The 21003-nt window shown below is 41.9% G+C and overlaps 1 pseudogene; it reads right to left on the reverse strand.

Annotated features, from left to right (window-relative positions):
• Positions 1-17214: 17214 nt before the first annotated feature.
• Mrto4-ps8 (mRNA turnover 4, ribosome maturation factor, pseudogene 8) lies at positions 17215-18096 on the reverse strand (annotated as a pseudogene).
• Between the last annotated feature and the right edge of the window lie 2907 nt (positions 18097-21003).

Consider the following 21003-nt stretch of genomic DNA (forward strand, 5'->3'; position numbering starts at 1 on the left):
AAATAACCCTATTAAAAAATGGGGTTCAGAGCTAAACAAAGAATTCACAGCTGAGGAATGCCGAATGGCTGAGAAACACCTAAAGAAATGTTCAACATCTTTAGTCATAAGGGAAATGCAAATCAAAACAACCCTGAGATTTCACCTCACACCAGTGCGATTGGCTAAGATCAAAAACTCAGGTGACAGCAGATGCTGGCGAGGATGTGGAGAAAGAGGAACACTCCTCCATTGTTGGTGGGGTTGCAGACTGGTAAAACCATTCTGGAAATCAGTCTGGAGGTTCCTCAGAAAATTGGACATTGAACTGCCAGAGGATCCAGCTATACCTCTCTTGGGCATATACCCAAAAGATGCCTCAACATATAAAAGAGACACGTGCTCCACTATGTTCATCGCAGCCTTATTTATAATAGCCAGAAAATGGAAAGAACCCAGATGCCCTTCAACAGAGGAATGGATACAGAAAATGTGGTACATCTACACAATGGAATATTACTCAGCTATCAAAAACAACGAGTTTATGAAATTCGTAGGCAAATGGTTGGAACTGGAAAATATCATCCTGAGTGAGCTAACCCAATCACAGAAAGACATACATGGTATGCACTCATTGATAAGTGGCTATTAGCCCAAATGCTTGAATTACCCTAGATCCCTAGAACAAACGAAACTCAAGACGGATGATCAAAATGTGAATGCTTCACTCCTTCTTTAAATGAGGAAAAAGAATACCCTTGGCAGGGAAGGGAGAGGCAAAGATTAAAACAGAGACTGAAGGAACACCCATTCAGAGCCTGCCCCACATGTGGCCCATACATATACAGCCACCCAATTAGACAAGATGGATGAAGCAAAGAAGTGCAGACCGACAGGAGCCGGATGTAGATCGCTCCTGAGAGACACAGCCAGAATACAGCAAATACAGAGGCGAATGCCAGCAGCAAACCACTGAACTGAGAATAGGTCCCCTATTGAAGGAATCAGAGAAAGAACTGGAAGAGCTTGAAGGGGCTCGAGACCCCAAAAGTACAACAATGCCAAGCAACCAGAGCTTCCAGGGACTAAGCCACTACCTAAAGACTATACATGGACTGACCCTGGACTCTGACCCCATAGGTAGCAATGAATATCCTAGTAAGAGCACCAGTGGAAGGGGAAGCCCTGGGTCCTGCTAAGACTGAACCCCCAGTGAACTAGTCTATGGGGGGAGGGCGGCAATGGGGGGAGGGTTGGGAGGGGAACACCCATAAGGAAGGGGAGGGGGGAGGGGGATGTTTGCCCAGAAACCGGGAAAGGGAATAACACTCGAAATGTATATAAGAAATACTCAAGTTAATAAAAAAAAAAAAAAAAAAGAATCGACAAATGGGATCTCATAAAACTGCAAAGCTTCTGTAAGGCAAAGGACACTGTGGTTAGGACAAAACGGCAACCAACAGATTGGGAAAAGATCTTTACCAATCCTACAACAGATAGAGGCCTTATATCCAAAATATACAAAGAACTCAAGAAGTTAGACCGCAGGGAGACAAATAACCCTATTTAAAAATGGGGTTCAGAGCTAAACAAAGAATTCACAGCTGAGGAATGCCGAATGGCTGAGAAACACCTAAAGAAATGTTCAACATCTTTAGTCATAAGGGAAATGCAAATCAAAACAACCCTGAGATTTCACCTCACACCAGTGAGAATGGCTAAGATCAAAAACTCAGGTGACAGCAGATGCTGGCGAGGATGTGGAGAAAGAGGAACACTCCTCTATTGTTGGTGGGGTTGCAGACTGGTACAACTATTCTGGAAATCAGTCTGGAGGTTCCTCAGAAAATTGGACATTGAACTGCCTGAGGATCCAGCTATACCTCTCTTGGGCATATACCCAAAAGATGCCCCAACATATTAAAAAGACACGTGCTCCACTATGTTCATCGCAGCCTTAATAATAATAGCCAGAAGCTGGAAAGAACCCAGATGCCCTTCAACAGAGGAATGGATACAGAAAATGTGGTACATCTACACAATGGAATATTACTCAGCTATCAAAAACAATGACTTTATGAAATTCGTAGGCAAATGGTCGGAACTGGAAAATATCATCCTGAGTGAGGTAACCCAATCACAGAAACACACACATGGTATGCACTCATTGATAAGTGGCTATTAGCCCAAATGCTTGAATTACCCTAGATGCCTAGAACAAACGAAACTCAAGACGGATGATCAAAATGTGAATGCTTCACTCCTTCTTTAAAAGAGGAACAAGAATACCCTTAGCAGGTAATAGAGAGGCAAAGATTAAAACAGAGACTGAAGGAACACCCATTCAGAGCCTGCCCCACATGTGGCCCATACATATACAGCCATCCAATTAGACAAGATGGATGAAGCAAAGTAGTGCAGGCTGACAGGAGCCGGATGTAGATCTTTCCCGAGAGACACAGCCAGAATACAGCAAACACAGAGGCGAATGCCAGCAGCAAACCACTGAATTGAGAATAGGACCCCCGTTGAAGGAATCAGAGAAAGAAGTGGAAGAGTTTGAAGGGGCTCGAGACCCCATATGTACAACAATGCCAAGCAACCAGAGCTTCCAGGGACTAAGCCACTACCTAAAGACTATACATGGACTGACCCTGGACTCTGACCTCATAGGTAGCAATGAATATCCTAGTAAGAGCACCAGTGGAAGGGGAAGCCCTGGGTCCTGCTAAGACTGAACCCTGAGTGAACCTGATTGTTGAGGGGAGGGTGGTAATGGGGGGAGGGTGGGGAGGGGAACACCCATAAAGAAGGGGAGGGGGAGGGATTAGGGGGATGTTTTCCCTGAAACCGGGAAAGGGAATAACACTCGAAATGTATATAAGAAATACTCAAGTTAATAAAAAAAAAATACAAAAAAAAAAAAAACCAGACAAGTGAGGGAAGGGATAACCTTTAGATAAGGAATTTGAACACATTCAATATACCCTGTGCACTGTACATAAGATCTGCAATGTATAAATTTGGCTTCATTGAGCATAATAAAAATTTTGATCCCACACAAAACTCCACCCAAAATCTTTCTCAAGTAACAAAAAATAATTTATTGTAAAATAAAAATGTGTAAATTTTAAAATGTATGTATTTATATTTGTGTAAGGTGTGGAACACAAGCACTCACATGGAGGTCAGAAAATAACTTATGGGACCTGGTCCTCTCCTTCTACCATATGTGTCCTGAGAATCAAACTCAAGTCACTGGGCTGGCTAGTAAGGACCTTTATCCAACTGAACCATCTCATTGGCCCAATGAATGCAATTTTAATAAAGGAAAGTGAAACTAAAGTTGCTTAAAATTGAACCTGTATTTTTTTCTTACAGTCTTTAAAAAGAGACAAGATTTCTCCAAAAACAACACATTAACATCACAGGAATTATTTCCCTAGAACTATAGCTACCTTGATAATCCTCGCCACATGCTTGGTAGCACACACCTGTTTCCAAGCACTTGGAAAGTTGAGGCAAGAGGATCATGAGTTCATGGCCATCCAGACTACTTAGAAAGACCTTGTCTTCAAGATAAAAATCCTCTTTCCTGCCTATTTTTACAATTAATTGCATTGTTATCCATCCAATATGTTAATAACAGTCTTTTTAATTTTATATTTTTTACTTATTCACTTTACATCTTGATCCCTTCCCAGTCACTCCTCCCACAATCCTTCCTCTATCCACCCTGTTCTCCTCTGAGCGGGTGCCCCCACTCCTGGATAACCCCCACTACCCAGGTACTTCAAGTTCTTCGAAGCTAGGTGTATCCTCTCCCATTGAGGCCAGACAAGGCAGCCCAGTTAGAAGACCATATCCCACGAACAGGCAATAGCCTTTGGGATAGCCCCCATTACAGCTGTTCGAAACCCACATGAAGGCCAATCTGCACATCTGCTCCGTATGTGCAAAGAAGGCCTAGGTACAGCCCGTGTATGTTCTCTGTTTGGTGGTTCAGACTCCAGTTAGTTGACTCTTTTGGTCTGACTGTGGAGTTCCTATCCCCTTCGAGACCTACAGTCGTTCCTCCTTTTCTTCCATTAGAGTCCCCAAGCTCCACCCACTGTTTGGCTATGGGTGTCTGTGTATGTCTGAGTCAGCTGTTGAGTGGAGCCTCTCAGAGGGCAGCATGATCCTGTCTGAAAGAATAATAGAGTATCGTTAATAGATAACACTTCCCTTTTATGCAAACTAACCAACTTCATTCTTTCCTCTTCTTATTGACCACTAAAGATAACACTGTGGACCCAATTTTTTGAAATTCAATGGGTTTACAAATTAAGCTTTTTCACAATTCTTAGTCACTGCCTTCACAACAAATTGGAAAATAAAAATAAAAAATCTTCAAAATAGCACCATAATTCTACCTTCAGAAGTTAGACACTGACAGTGTTTCTACATGTTCTTTCCTAGTTAAGGTGTTTCAAGAGGTCATTCATGCAATTGATCAACAAGAATTTGAAGTTTATCCCATATGCATTAGTCACTATTGTAGGTACCAGCAGCATCATGATGAACAGAACAAAGATAACTGCTGGTGTGCAAGTAGGGACAGTCAATAAGCAAATATATAATATAGGAATATAAGTACCGTGAGGTTGAGGCTAACTGGTGTCGTTTGTAGTCATGGGGAACACTAGAAAAAGAGGGCATTGAAGGAAATCAAGAGTCTTGTTGAGACATGTTTGGTTTGCATGTACATTAGTTCTCTTGTGGTACATACTGCTTCTAACAGTCCATGCTCCGTTGACATTTAACAGGCACTTTCCCATTCACAAATATAAAGGGGTCTGGAGAGTTGGCTCAGCCATAAGGAGCACTTATTGTTCTCGCAGAGGACCCAGGTTTGATTCCCAACATCCATGTGGTACCTCATAACAATCTATAACTAAAGTTCTAGGGGACCCAATGCACTCTTCTGACTTCTGTAGGCACCACACACATAAAAGCGGTGCACAGATATATAGGCAGGCAAACCACTCACACACAAAAAAATAAAATAAAATGAAAATGAAAATGTACATTATGGACAGATATGATAGCCCATGCCTGTAATTCCAGCACTCGGCAGGCTGAGGCAAAGAGATTGCCATAACTTCAAAGTCAGCCTGGGCTACAAAGTGAGATCCTGTTTCAAAAAGCCAAAAACAGCAAAAAAAAAATCAAACTACAGATGTCTATATGGTGTTCTCAAAAATAGAAACCTAGCTAAAAATCCACAAAATTGGTGTAACTGATTACCTATTGCTGAATATTCATTTTCACTTTTTATAATTATAAGAAACTGTCAGCATAAATTCTCTTCATGCATATTTATTAAAACCTCTGATTATTTTATTATAGTAATTCCTAAATGTGGAAATACTTGATCAAAGCATATGTACATTTTAATGCTTTTGATTAACACTGCCAATGTTTTTCTCCAGAAAGATTATACCAATTTTCATAGTCACAACTTGCCACTGAGTAATTTTCCTTTTATAAAAAAATAAAGCATTTCCCTATTTTTAATATAATACAAAAATGGTGGCTAACTTTTATTGAGAAATTATTACATTAAAAGCCCTATGCTCGTGCAAACATTATTTGAAACTTTCACATTTTTTTCGAAAATAGAGAAATCCAAGCTTAAAAAGAGCTAAATAAATTGCCAAAATGACCCTCAGACATTAAGTCAGAACTAGTCTGAATACAAGTTTTTCACGTTTCATACCCTCTTCCTACTAATTCACAACTCTATTGGTGATTTTATTAATTGATAACTAATTTAAATTAGTGTTTGATAGTAATGTTGTTCTTTGTTACATTGGTGTTTTGGTTTTGTTTTTTTTTTTGTTTTTTTTTGTTTTTTTTTTTTTGACTGTAATAAAATACCATGACCAAAAGCAGCTTACATAAAAATGCTAGTTCATGGTCCCAGAGGGAGAATGCCAAACAGCAAGAAGCATCACAGTAGACAGTCAGAGAGCTGCCAAACACTTCTGTTGTCAGGCACTCACCTGGGAAGCTTCTTAGGATGCAGGTTAAGCCAATGGAAAGTCTTTGTTAGCTGATGGGTAGCTACGCTGAGTGTTCAGGGTCCCACTGGAGCACTGAGCTTCTAAACACAAAAATGGTATCCTGGGTTGACATACTTCAGTTAACAAGAACAGTTAGCCGGAAACAGAACTACAGAAGACAAAAGGACAAGGTTACTATGTTCTGAGACTTTTTCAGAACTATATGAACTTTGATGAATTAGGCTTTTTGTTTTCGTTTTTGCTGTCTGTGTGCTGAGTTTTACAGCCTGACTGGTACTCCCATCATGGAGTTAGTTGTGTTAAGGTCTCAGCACCCACTAAGGTCTGGGGCTATGTTACCTGTTAGTCACTTGTACTGTGGGTTAACAATTTATTCTTGCATCCACTCTATATCATTACAGACTCTATAGCGAGAGCACTGAGTGAAAACAGACATGGAACTCACCTATGGGTTTTACAGTAGATTGAGAAGCCTTAATCTAAACCTGTGACTCAAGAAAAAAAACTTACTTCTGTGACCCAACAATTAAGCCTGAGTTTAGGGGCTGTTATAGGATAGTGTGTTCTCGAGAGGCAGGACACAATGCTGTAGTTTCCTAGATATGGGAATGAGAGCTCTGCCAGGTTGTCTCCCTGGCAGACTCTTGACCTGTGTCAGCATGGTACACAGGTGTGGGGAAAGCACAGAGCCAACCAAGAGCCTTACTAAAAAAATCCTTTGTCCTCTTTAGACAAAAGCTTCATTTCAATGGGTCCCTCACTGGCAGGAATTTGAGTTTCTATAGCCTGAAGGAACAGCATCCTGAAGAGAGGAAAATTGATAAAATTATAAGCAAAGTGACCCTGGATCCATTCTATCATCAGAGATCTGATATAATGTGCAACTAACCAAGTGGAATGAGCACAGATGTTAGCTGAATAGACAGCTGGAAAGAAGCGGATGCTGAGCTATGTAATCCACACCTGAGCATATCTGCTCAAACATGCTGACGTGTTATTCCTGTCACATGCCCAGTGTAAGATAGAGTTTTGCCAGACTACTGTCTCCTCTCTATTATATGTGCTGTTATTAGCAAATGTAGATAAAGAGTATAGAAGCCCATTAAAAGCATAGATTCAATCATTCTCATTGAATGTTTGTCATCTTCCTACAACTCAAACTAAGGACCCTCCCTAAACCATTATTTTACATAGATTCCCTAGCAGTTAAGTAAGAATTTTGACTCCCAGAATGAACACAACTAGATGCATAATCTCTCTTACAGAATTCTGCTGGATACATTTCTCCTGAACATGCTCCATTATTCTTTCCTATTTATTATTTCACTTCTCCCTTACAATAGTCTTGGAATTATTGAGGAAGTAGATTCAAAAATCTATCCTTATGGCCTAGCTAAGAACATACAACCAGTAAGTAAGGCCTGGGACTCTTGTCCCTATTCAAACCCTAACCCAGTCTTTTCTCATTTCATCAGAATTTCATACATTATTATTCCTTTAAAGTATATCTTTTGAAGAAATATGTGTGTGTGTGTGTGTGTGTGTGTGTGTGTGTGTGTGTGTGTGTGTGTGTATTCAATAAGCTTATCCAGAAAGTCGCTTTTCGATGTGGAGGAATCAGTTGGCTATAAAACCCTCCCACAGCTTTGAGAGGCTTGTTTACTCTCATTGATCGCCATGACAATGCTACCATAAATAACCCCAGATAGATTGCTGTGTATAATCACAGAAGACATGCATATGCATGAGTCACCTGTCAGCTCTCCAATCCCATCATTTCCAATACCTGTCAACATGTCATCAAGGACTCTTTCAGCTGTGACACAAACTAAACTTACTCTCTCAAGAAGTTGAAAAGAATGCAGTGCCATACCAGTGTGTGGTCAAAGGAAACATGATAATTAATGTCCACTCTTTAGGGTGAATGTGTATAAATTAACCAGGTCACTCAGAATTGTTCTTTTTCCCACCTCCGTGATGGAAGGACAGTCTTGAGGACAGAAATTCGAATCTACCTTTTGCTTATGGATTAACAATCCTCACGTACTCGCTTCACCTGAATCACAGGAGCAAAGCAAAGGATTCCCTTTCAGAGTCGTCTGGGACACATTGCAAAGAGCAACTTTGCCTTGGCATGTGCCTATCTCACAGGAGGCTTTTCAGGGAAAGATCTAATCCTGTGGGCAGGATGAGTTGTGCCAGAGTAAGAGACCAAGAATATGTTTAGAGTTAGGAGTCCAATGATAATATGATGCTAAGAAGTAACCTGAGATCAAGATAAAGAGTCATCCCTCAGAGTAGCAAGCCAAGCAGGGTGTAATTGCACTTCAGAACAGGGGGAGATGGAATTTGAGCATAGAAGGGCCAGCAATCTGTCAACAACAGAGAGAGAAGCAGCAATTCATGTAGACAATCCATGGGCAGGAGGAACCAAGCAGTAAATGTCTCAGCAAGTAAAAATCCCAAAGCCAAAACATCATGATGCAAGAAATTTGACTCTGATAAAAGCTTAGTTTTGAGAGCTAAGGCTGTCCCACAGCCCTCCAGACCCAAAATCTGCCAGAGAGAGCTGGTTTCCCAGGAACACCCTCACTCCTAAACCCACAGGTGAGACTTCATTTTCTTGCTCCACTGCCTATCCAAAGAGGGACCCACCAGCAGCACACAGTGCGCAGGAACCACTGAGCAGCCAGGGATAGGACCCTTCCATCTCCTTCTGTTCCCAAGGCTGAGGCTGGCCCACAGCCCTCTGGACCCAAAACCTGCCCAGAGAGATCTGGTCTCCTATAAGTGCTTACTCCTAAGTGTTACTCCAGTGTATCAGAGATGCCAATACCATAGGATGATCACCAAGAACAGCAGCAGAGGTGGGGTAGAGTCAACCAGAGCCTAGAGTGCTACAGAGGGCAGAGCTGGAGATGTGAGCCAAGGTCTTTAGAGAAACCCAGAAGATGATGTGTGGACCCCAGACAATGGAGCAAGAAGCTGTAATGTTGAAGGTGCCTTGGAGGCTCCAAGATGTTTGAGATGCCATAGCTGTGGGACATCTGCTGAAGAAAGCTGCTAACAGGGAGTGGAACCAGCCAAAGAGAACTGTGCTGAAGTCAGCAAAGATGAAAAGGGTTGTAGATCTGAAGAGAGCTTTGACATCAGACATGGAGATGCAGTTTGGAGTTTGACCAGCTGGATTTGGTCTTGTTTGTTCCAGTATTTGCTCACTATGACACCTTAAAATGAGCGTGTATATACTGTGATATTTAAAGTATGTGCTCTGCTTTTTTATTTTGACTTTATAAAGGCCAGTGAGTGGAATGTGGTGGTTTGAACATACTTGGCCCAGTGAGTCACACTATTAGGAGGTGTGGCTTTATTGGAGTAGGTATAGCCTTATTAGAGGAAGGGTATCACTGTGGGGGTGGGCTTTGAGAGCTAGCTGCCTGAGGATGCCAGATTTCTCCTATTTGCCTTTGGAACAAGAGGTGGAACTTTCAACTCTATCTGCATCATGCCTGCCTTGGTGCTGTCATGCTCCCACCTTAATGATAATGAACTGAACCTCTGGACCTATAAGCCAGCCCCAATTTAAATGTTATCCTTGTAAGAGTTGCCTTGGTCATGGTGTCTTTTCACTAAGACGGGTAGCTTCCTCTGATAGCATCTCTTTCCACCTCATATTTTGACACAGGGTCTCTCACTGAACCTAAAACTCACTGTTTTGACTATGCTGGGTAGTCAACATCCAGGACCCATCTGTCTCTACCCCAACCCAACTCTAGAACTACAGACACCACTGCTATATCCAATTTTTATGTGAGTGCTAGAAATCCTAATTCAGACCATCATGCATGCACAGAAGGCACTTTGGCCACTGAGCTACTGCCTCATCCTCTGAACTTATACCTTTGTTCTAACAGTATCAAAGTCTGTCTACATCACGTATCTCTGAATTGCTGTCAGTTCTATACAAAGCCCAAGAACAACCACCTATCAAAATATAACCTAGCCTACATCAAATCAGCCTCCCAATTCTGAAGATGAGACCTTTTCCTTTCTGATACTTCCTCCATTGAACAAAGATGCCATGGGCCAGGATGAAGGTATCTATGAGAATGGGAGTAAGGACAAGATAAAGGTGAATGTGATGATGATGACAATGACGATGACGATGACGATGATGACGACGACGATGATGATGATGATGACAGCAACAACAACAATATGCTCATTTTGATCCCACCATACCAAACCCAATTCTCTCAAACAAAACTGACATCGCCCATTCTGTCCCTTTCTATTTCTATATTTAGAATATATAGAATATAGAGTATATAGGATATAGAACTATTTCTATATCCACTCCTCTCTGCGTCATCAGCCTCCATCTCCCAAACCTGGTTAATCCAGCTCAATCAGGCTGAAAGAGGGTTCAGAAGTTAAGATCAGGTTCTACTCTTGCTGAATACCCAAGTTTTGCTCTTAGCATTCAAGCTAGATGGCTCACAGCTACGTCCAGCCCCAGGGAATATGGTGTCTTCTTGTATCTGGGGGCACCTACACTCACATAATTTAAAATGAAAAAATCTTTTAATTAGCTTAATTTAACACCCCTGGTAAAGACTTCTGGAAGACTTTGTGTTCCAGTAAAATTAGTCTAGAACACTAACTAAGGATTTTTTCCTTCTGGCTCTTTTAACTTTTCTCTTTCACAATTGGACCGATGTTCTTCCCTTCCCCAGGAAAAATAACACACACACATACACACACACACACACACACACACACACACACACACACACACACACACACCATGAACTAAGGAGTCATTTACCCCTACAAAAAATGGATAAAATATTGCTTTCCACAATTACCAGTCCAAGTTATTAGGAATACATGACAATATAGTTTCGATTTTTAAAAGTGTAAAATTGCATATTCAATCATTTAAGGCATCATTTACTTATGTAGAATTGGTATCAACCATCCTCTATAACACTTTCTGAGAAAAAATGTAGAAATGAATGACTCTTACATTAGCTATTCTATAGCACTGAGAAGTTCTTGAGACTGTCAGAGCACAGCTAATCTTGAAGTAAATTTGAAAGCAATAAAACAGCTAATAGAGTTGCAAGGTGCTCGGGTTCAGGTTGTATCCTGCAGACCAAACCAATTATGTACAAACTACAATACGATTGTGAGGTCTGCCTCGGCCACTGGTGACTCATGAGCTCTTGAACCATTCCATCCATGTTGCTGAACACACAATGATGGAGCGGATCACTGATACCTGGGACCTTAAACATAATCAATACAACAACACAGAAGTTGGGTTTATTACTTTTCAGAGTTACAAGGTTTAAAAGGATTATAGGAGAATACAAAACAGTTCTTTACGAGCAGACCCAGAAGAAACCCTTAACAAATGGGCTGAAACATTGCCTCAGAAGAAACCCTTAACAAATTGGGTGAAACACTGCCTCACCAGCAAGAACAGATTTTGATTAAATAGCCTCTCCCAACTCAAGGATTTCCCTAGACCCAAGAACTGAGGTTTTCTTTAAAAAAGAAAAAAAGGTTTGGGCAGACCAGTACATCCTGCTGAGGAATGTGGCAGGCGTGGGTTCTATTTGACCCATCAACACAAACAGCTTGATTACAAATACCCCAAAAAATAGCTATGCTACCGTCAGGGGTTGGTGTGGGTTTATAATCATGTCTCAATTTATTCTGTAAACAGTTATTTACTAACAGACTAACAACTGGGGTTTTAAATCTTAATTCTACCAACTACTTTCAAAATTGTGTTTGATTGCATTTAGTCTGCATTATCTTTTACAAACTAGTTTTCTAAGGCGGGAGAAAGCAAAAAGGCTGTGTTGCAAAGAGGAACAGACTGTGATTCTGATGACTCAGCCAAAATACAACTCTTGTGGGAGTAGAGTGTGTAAGTTCCCACAGCCTTCGTGTGCACAAGAACTGTATGCTACATATCACTTTCCCACACTGAGTAAAGAGATATGTAGATACAGGAAAGATAATTTTTAAATGACAAACTTTATATCCTTAAACTACTTAACTATCATTGCTTTTCCAATTATAATAGAAAAGCCTTGACTCACAAATACTGATTTACATCATAAGCTACAGACTATCAAGAATCTCCATGTGCATCATCTTGAGTGATCTTTATAGTATCACCCAGAAACACTATTATATCTAATTTTAGCTGAAGAAACTACAGTTTAAAAAATTAAATGGCGGGGTTGGGGATTTAGCTCAGTGGTAGAGCACTGGCCTAGCAAGTGCAAGGCCCTGGGTTCGGTCCCCAGCTCCGAAAAAAAAAAAAATTAAATGGCTTGTCCAACATCCTTCAACTAGTAAGAAACGAGCCAGAGATCGGCTACTAAATCTCTCAAATCTAGCAGTTTTTCCAAAGTACGTGTTTCTAACATGTATCTGTGACTACCTAACTACATTTATATCCTAGGAACCCATTTATTCAATAAACATTTACTGAACTTTCACTATGTTCTAAGCACAATGTTCTATTATCAATAGAACCTTTTTTAAAAATGTATCATGTGCCAGACACCATTATACTCTCTTCAAGCTCTAATTTAGTTTAATCTCATAAAAAAAAAACTTTGATATTAGGCAGCATTAATATTGCCATTCTTACCTGTGAGACTGAAGGTTAAATCAAACTATCCCAAGTCAATAAGTGTCACTAAGGATGACCTTTGAGGTTTCAAAAGCCCAAGTCAGTCTCTCTCTCTCTCTCTCTCTCTCTCTCTCTCTCTCTCTCTCTCTCTCTCTCGCTCTCTCTCTCTCTCTCTCTCTCTCTCTCTCTGAGTACATGTCAGCTATCAGCATGTAGGTCTCAGCTGCTGCTCCAGCACCATGTCTGCCTGCATGCTACCATACTTCCTGCCATGATGATCATGGACTAAGCCTCTGAAACTGTAAGTCAGCCCCAATTAAATGCTTTCCCTAATAAGAATTGCCTTCATGGTGTCTCCTCCCAGTAATAGAACAGTGACTGAGGCACTTTCTAAATATAGACCATGAAAAAGGATGGCAGAGCTGAGGACCCCCTCAAATACATATTATGTGTTGCTTACCATCCCTATCCTTGTGTTGTTCCTCTTATTCAATAAAGTCAAAAAACATAATAAGTCAGAACTTAATGGTTAATTAGATGAGACAAGAAAAATAAACAATCATTCCAAAATGTCTGAGAGGAATAGGAAGGATGGAGAGACTGTTCACTGAAACACAAGGATGGGCATGAGTCTCTGAAGAGGAAGGTAAAGGAAGCTGCACATGTGAGTGCACACATGTCCGACCATACCTGTGTACCTCACACAGGCAAGAAGATACGTTCTTTGTCTAATTTGCATTAAAAATAAATGCCATGGAAACTCTTAAGAAATTGTTTGGTTGCAGGCTTATTAAAAGATTTACTAGACAGCCAAGTAATTTGTCAAATAAGCAGACGAATAAACAAGTCTGGACATCCTTGAACAGTTCCAGAAAGACAGTTGGGATGTTGCCAGCTTCATTACACTATTTAAAATCATGAGACTAGATGAGCTCACCAATGAAGAAGAAACAAAAAGAGTGCCAAGCCGGAGGTCTGCACTGCCACTGTTGAGAGGTCAGATTGATAAGAAATAGTCAGCAAAGCCAAGCAAGAAAGAAAGACTAAAAAAGGGGAATTCAAAAGACATCGTGGAGAACAAAATTAGAGTGATAAGGTCAAATTCAGATGACAGATGAGTTTTAAAAAAAAACAGTAAGAATAACTGGGAAGTGACTCTGGATTTGGTAATGCATCAGCCACTGGCAGCAGAGTAATTCTAATAAAACAATAAGCAGCACCAAACTGAGCACAGGAAGAAAGTGCAAGGCAAATTTTAGACAGGGAGTCAAGAACTTGGAACTTGTTAGTAGCCCTAGTAACTGGTATTTGCTGTGTTTTAAGTTAGGAGGAATATGCACGTGCCTGATGCCAGCAACAATGCCCAGCAGAGAGGAGAGTGGTTGGCCTTCCCTTCAGTCTCTGCTCCACTCTTTGTCCTTGAATTCCTGTCAAAAGGAAAAGCAAGGACAAAGAGTGGAGCAGAGACTGAAGGAAAGTCCATCCAGAAACCGCCCCACTTAGAGATCCATTCCAACTGCAGACACCAAACCCAGACACTATTGCCGAAGCCAAGAAGTGCTTGCTGTAGGAACCTAATATAGCTGTTCCCTGAGAGGCTGTGCCAGAGCCTGACCAGTACAGATGCGGATGCTCACAGCCAAGGACTGAAGGAGCTGAAGAGGTTTGCAACCCCATAGAAAGAACAACAATATCAAAAAACCAGACTCCCCAAGCTCCAACAGACTAAACCACCAACCAAAGAGTACACCTGGAAGGTCACATAGCTCTAGCTGCATATGTAGCAGAGGATGGCCTTATGTGGCAACAATGGAAGGGGAGGCTCTTGGTCCTGTGGAGGCTCGATGCCCCAGTGTAGGAGAATACTACGGTGGGTGAGTGAGGGAGCACCCTCATAGAAGCAGGGAGAAGCAGAATGGAATGGGGGGTTGTGGAGGGGAAACCGAGAAGGAAGATAACATTTGAAATGTAAATAAATAAAATAACCAACAAAAAAATCAAAAGAAAAAAAAGAGAGGACAATGGTAATGCAGAAGCAAATAAGGGAGAGTTAGTGGAGCAATAATCTTGAGTCGACATTACAAGATGGAATCCACACAGGCGAGATGTCTAACCCGAGCTCAGAGTACAAACAGTTCCTCCACAACAATAGAAAAGGCAGAGTCCAAAGGCATAGAGGGGCAGTGGTGGGACTTGTCTGTCATTTTCTCAGAGAATGGAAAAGTAAGTCCACATCTGAAAATCAAGACTGAAACATGCTGTATGAAGGATTGGCAAAAAATAAATAAATACATAAATAAGTAAATAAATAAATAAATAAAGTAAGTAAGTAAGTAAGTAGGTAAGTAAGTAAGTCAGTCAAGTAAGTAAGTCTGACAAGTACACAAAAAAGATGAGTTGCCAAGGGTGTAGAACAATGGATTCTGTCCAGACATGAAAATTGGTAGGAACTCTTGAAAAGCAAAGCCTTAATTTCGTGAAGGCAAAGATTCATACACCTCATAACCCAGCAAAGCCACCTCTGAGGATTAACGTTAGAAAACTGTGTGTGTGAGAGTGTGGGCCTTCACAAGACTCACTGTGCCATGACTACTCTGACAGCGGGTGGTTAAAGTTAATAACAAAATAATATCTTCAAGGTATGAATTAGTAGGGCAATAACATCATGATGGTTACTACAAGGAAGAGCACAGTGGAAAGGGGTGACTGGTAAATGGGGGTCTGAATCACTAGCACGCCCTTCTCTTTTTTAATTATTTTATTTATTTATGTTCCAGCCATTGCCCCCCCATCCCACTCCCACAGTTCCTCATCCCATTCCTCCTCCCCCTTGCCTCTGAGAGGGTGCCTGCCCACCACCAGGCCTCCCCCTTCTCTGGGCCTCAAGTCTCTCGAGGATTAGGCAAGCCCATCTCTTAAGCTGGATGACTGGTTAAACTGTACAGATATGTCTTGTTCACCTTCCTTTAAGCATTTTAATGTTCAATGAGATGTGCTTTCAATCTCTTGGTCCTACTACTCCTTTCTATTTCCTTTTCTCCTCTGAAGATGTAATACTTTCCCTGGTTATTCAGGAAATCCCTAACAACTAAAGGAGGCTAAATGGTCCACAGATAATTATCTGAACTTATTAGTAGCTCATCCCCCCTAGCATTGGGCAACCATGCTCTAGTGTTGATATCCAGTGTGCTCACTTTTGAGTTTTTGCTCTCTACTGGTCTTGAAGGTACATGAATCTTCTTCCATGAGACCTAGGTTATCTGTAACCTACCGGTCCTCTTAGCACTCTTTTTATTGTTGTTGCTGCTGTTCAATAATTTATTTTTTTATTCTATTTGCATCCCAATCTCAGATGCTTCCTCCTCTCCTCCCAGTCCCGTCCTTACAAGTCCCTCCCCCATTATTCCCTCTCCTTCTCTTCCTTGGATACCACTCGACCCTGGGACATCTAGTCTTAGCAGGACTAAGCACATCCTCTCCCACTGAGGCCCAATCAGACAGTCCAGGTAGGGAAAGGGGATCCAATGGCAGGCAACAGAGTTAGAGACAACCCTGCTCCAACTATTGGGGGACTGGCATGAAGCTGCACACCTGTTACAAATGTGTAAGGGGCCTAGATCTAACCTCTGCGTGCTCTTTGGTTAGTGGTTCAATCTCTGTGAGCCCCTATGGGCCTAGGTTATTTGACTCTGTAAGTCTTTTTATGGTGTCCTTGACCCCTCTGGCTTACTCAATTCTATCCTCCCACTCTTCCACAAGACTCCACAAGCCCCACTTGATGTTTGGCTCTATATGTTTCCATCCTTTGCTGGATGTACCCTGTCAAGAAGCAGTTATGCTAAGTTCCAGTCTGCAAGCATAGCACAGTGTCATTAACAGTGTCAGGCATTGGCTCTCTCCTATGGAATGGGCCTCAAGTTGGGGCAGCCATTGTTTGCCTCTGTCTCTGCTACATCTTTATCTTTGTAGGCATGAAGGGTTGAAGGTTTTGTGAGTGGGTTGACGTCCCCCTCCCTCCTCTGGAAGTTTTGCCTGCCTACAGAGAGGTCACTTTAGTCTCTATATCCCCTGCTGGTAGAAATCTCAGCTTGAGTCACCCCATAGACTTCCCATAGTCTCCCCTACCCCAAGCCTCCAGCTAGTCTCAGAGATGCCCTCTACAGATTTCCATTCTAACTCCCAGTCATCTCCTCTACACACACACACACACACACACACACACACACACACACACACACACACACACACATTGATTGCCATCCCTATTTCCCTTCTCAACCCCTCCCCCACACAACTCCCTCTCTCCATCCACCTCCAGAGACATTTTTTTTTCACCCTGTGGACAAAATTTTATTCTTTATAGAAACAAAGTCTTTCCCTAGCACCCTTCGTTTCTTCATCCATAGCAAAAATAAATGCCTTCTCCCTCCAGAAGGGTGATAACAGTCCGGGAGGGCGGGGTCCAGCGGAGATGATGAGCTTGCTGGAGGCCTTAGTCCCGGTGCTCAGTCAGCTGTCATCCTCCTCCTCAGACTCTCCCTCAGACTCTCTCCCTCAGACTCTCCCTCAGACTCTCCCTCAGACTCTCCCTCAGACTCTCCCTCAGACTCTCCCTCAGACTCTCCCTCAGACTCTCCCTCAGACTCTCCCTCAGACTCTCCCTCAGACTCTCCCTCAGACTCTCCCTCAGACGACTCTCCCTCAGGCTCAGGCATGCTCTCAGGCAGGTCCTTGTCCATCTGCTGGAATCTCCCCGACTGGGCATCCCACGTGTATTTGATAGTCACTTTGAATTCTGCCATCTCATACCCAAACAGCTTCAGGACACGGGCCTGCTCTGGGGTCAGGACGTCACCCTCCTTGCATATTTCATAGTCAGACAGCAGGGTCACCATGCCTTTCTTGAGGGTAGTGAGCAGACCCAGCCAGCTGCCTCAGCTATGGCTCCATGGTATGAGGGAACTGCTTCAGAGGCCCTGGATCCAGGCTCACAGTTAAAGTTGCTTTGTTCCCTCCTCGAGCAAAATCCATTTCTGTATACTTTGTGAACCTCTCATTCACCTCCTCCTTCATGCGGTTGATAAAAAGGAGCCCGACTTCGCCTCTCAACTTCTTGCGGACCTGATGTAGTTTTCTTTGTATTCATCAGACGGGCTTCGACCCAAGGCCAACATCATCACCTTGTTTTAGCCAAAGAACATCTGGCTGTGCTTCCAAGCATTCTGGAAGTCCTTCCGCTTGCTTTTCCTCGTGTTGACCAGGTAGAAGACGAAGAGATACTTGTTGTCCACACATTCCCAAAGCTCTTCTATCAGGATCTGCCTCAGTCCCAAGCCTTTTTTGGCAGTTTTTTGTTAAGGAAACTTTCTTGCCTCGCTGGGATTTGGGCATCACGCTAAAAGCATGTGCGGCAGAAGACCTAGCTGCCTGTCCCTCCAGAGACTATTTTGTTTCCTCTTCTGAGTGCCTGTCCCTCCAGAGACTATTTTGTTTCCTCTTCTGAGTGCCTGTCCCTCCAGAGACTATTTTGTTTCCTCTTCTGAGTGCCTGTCCCTCCAGAGACTATTTTGTTTCCTCTTCTGAGTGCCTGTCCCTTCAGAGACTATTTTGTTTCTGAGTGAGATTCACACATACTCCCATGGCCCCGCCTTATGATCAGTTTCTTTTGGTCTTTGGATTGTGGTATGGTTATCCCACACTTCATGGCTAATGTCCACTTAAAAGTGAGTATTTACCACTCTGGCTCTGGGTTACGTCACTCGGGATGATATTCTCAAGTTCCATCCATTTGCCAGCAAATTTTCATGATGTCTTTGTTTTTTAATACCTGAATAATATGGCATTGCGTAGATGTATCACATTTTCCTTATCCATTCTTCAGTTGAGGGACAGCTAGGCTGTTTCCAGTTTCTGGCTATTACTTACAAAGCTACTATGAACATAGTTGAGCGAGTGTCTTTGTGGGATGGTGGAGCATTGTTTGAGTATATGCCCAGGAGTAGCATAGCTGAGTCCTGGGGTAGAACTATTCCCGATTTTTCTGAGAAATCACCAAACCAATATTCAATGTGTTTGTGTAAGTTTGCACTCCCACCAGCAATGGAGGTGTGTTCTCCTTTTATTCCACATCCTCACCAGCATGTGCTATCACTTGAGATTTTGATCTTGGCCATTCTGATAGGTGTCAGACGGAATCTCAGAGTTGTTTTGATTTGCATTTCCCTGATTACTAAGGACGTTGAACATTTCTTTAAGGCTTCTCAGCTATTCAAGATTCCTCTGTTCAGAATTCTCTGTTTAGCTCTGTAACCCATTACTTGGTTTGTTGGTGTCCAAGTCCCTGAGGTCTTTGGATATTAGTCCTTTGTTTGATGTAGGTTTGTTGAAGATCTTTTTCCATTCTGTAGGCTGCCATTTTGTTCTATTGGTGTCTTTATCCTTGCAAAAGCTTTTCAGTTTCATGAGTCCTGTTTATAAATTGTTGATCTTAGTGCCTGAGGTATTGGTGCTCTGTTCAGGAATTTGTCTCCTGTACCGATGAGCTCAAGACAGTTCTCTTTAGGTGGATCTTAATGTGTCTCTGTGACTCTAACAGACTCAGGAGCTCTCAATTACTTCTTCTGTGCTGCCCTACTGCATGAGGCCATTGTGAGGCTACCTCAGTCTTGTTTTTCCTTTGCTTTTCATCTTCCTGCTCCACATCACAGAAAGCTCTCTGTGTCCTGGAGCAGTCCCAAATCAGGCACACTTCTCTGGTTTCATGATCCTAGATCCATGCTCTGACCTGCCCCACAGATTGCCACATCCTAATCTCCTCTGTGTTCAGGCTTGTTTTGTAAGTTCATCTTCTGAGCACCTAAGATCTGACTTTTAAGATTCAACAAGCCACTGAGGATAAGGGAAATTCTGAAATAATATGTATCGTCATCTTTAATTCTCGTGCTTTGCTTCGTGTACTCTAAAGCTCCATTATCAGGTATGCATTTGTTACTGTCATGTCTCCTTTATATACCAACCTTCATTTTGCTATGGGTTCTGTTGTTATTGATGCTGTTTGGTGTTTGTTTGTTTGTTTGTTTGTTTGTTTGTTTTGGAAGGGGTTATTTCTAGAGTCTTGCTATGTAGCTCAGGCTGGCCTGAAACTGAAGATCCTTCTGCCTTGGCCTTCTGACAACTGAGATACACAGGAATTTGCAAACACTCCAGCTAGACTTTACCTATCTAACACAATGAGGTTTCCTTTGTGTCTTGTAATTTTTGTCTCGGTTTTTTTTTTTTGTCTGCTATTGTATAGTTTACTCAGCCCTCTAATGCTTATCCTTCTTCTGCTGTGTCTTTCTCCACCCATTTATCCCTAACCTACAGGTCACTGGGACAGTGTTCATTTATCTCTTCTTCTCTCTTTGCCTTTTAGATTGGATAATTTCAATTGATCTACCTTAAAATTCCCTAACTCTTACTTCTGCCGTTTTCAATCACATTTAAACCTATTCATTAGATCCTTTCAGATATATTTGTCAGTTCTAAAGTTCCCATTTTGTTGTTTTGTAGTTTCTATTTCTTCACTGGGCAATAATAAGAGCTGTGTGTGTGTGTTTGTTTGTGTGTGTGTGTGTGTGTGAGAGAGAGAGAGAGAGAGAGAGAGAGAGAGAGAGAGAGAGAGAGAAATATCACAGTGAAAGCTTGTTGACTATATGCTAACAAAAACTAAATTTTTGAAAAATGAAAATATTAGAAAGAAGAATATTTTCCTTGGTATCTTCGAGCATAGTAACAATTTCTGGTGAGAGACCTGTCTTTGCTAAGTGGAAAATCTGGTCATCCCCAGGATAGTCTTTTGCCTGGCATGAGTGAACTTCCTTGTATCTTTATGGTCAATAAATTTATGTCATTATTTTATTCAGAGGGTTTTGTCGTTGTTTGTTACAGATCGGGTCTCAGTATGTATCCGAGGCCAGCCTCAAACTCAAGGTCCTCCACCTGTGCCTCCAAGTGCTAGAAATACAAGTGTGCCTTACCACCCCCAGCCCTCCTGTCCTGTAGCTTTTGGTTGAATCTAAGACATCATTGGTAAGACAGTAAGGAGACTCTGGATTCTTGCTCTGCAAACAGAGGCTTCTCCCATAGCACATGCTTGGCACTATCATAGCCTATTTTACAGCAGCATGGGGCCCGTCTGCTTTTTTTTTTCTTTTTCTTTTTTGAGTAATCAATGATGTCTTGATGACTTTAATGTTGAGCAATTTAAGCCATGCTAAAGCACGATGCAGAATTCCAATATAGAACATTTTATTCATT

The sequence above is a fragment of the Rattus norvegicus genome, chromosome 6 (assembly GCF_021556685.1).
Source record: "Rattus norvegicus strain SHRSP/BbbUtx chromosome 6, alternate assembly SHRSP_T2T, whole genome shotgun sequence".
Taxonomy (NCBI): Eukaryota; Metazoa; Chordata; class Mammalia; order Rodentia; family Muridae; genus Rattus; species Rattus norvegicus.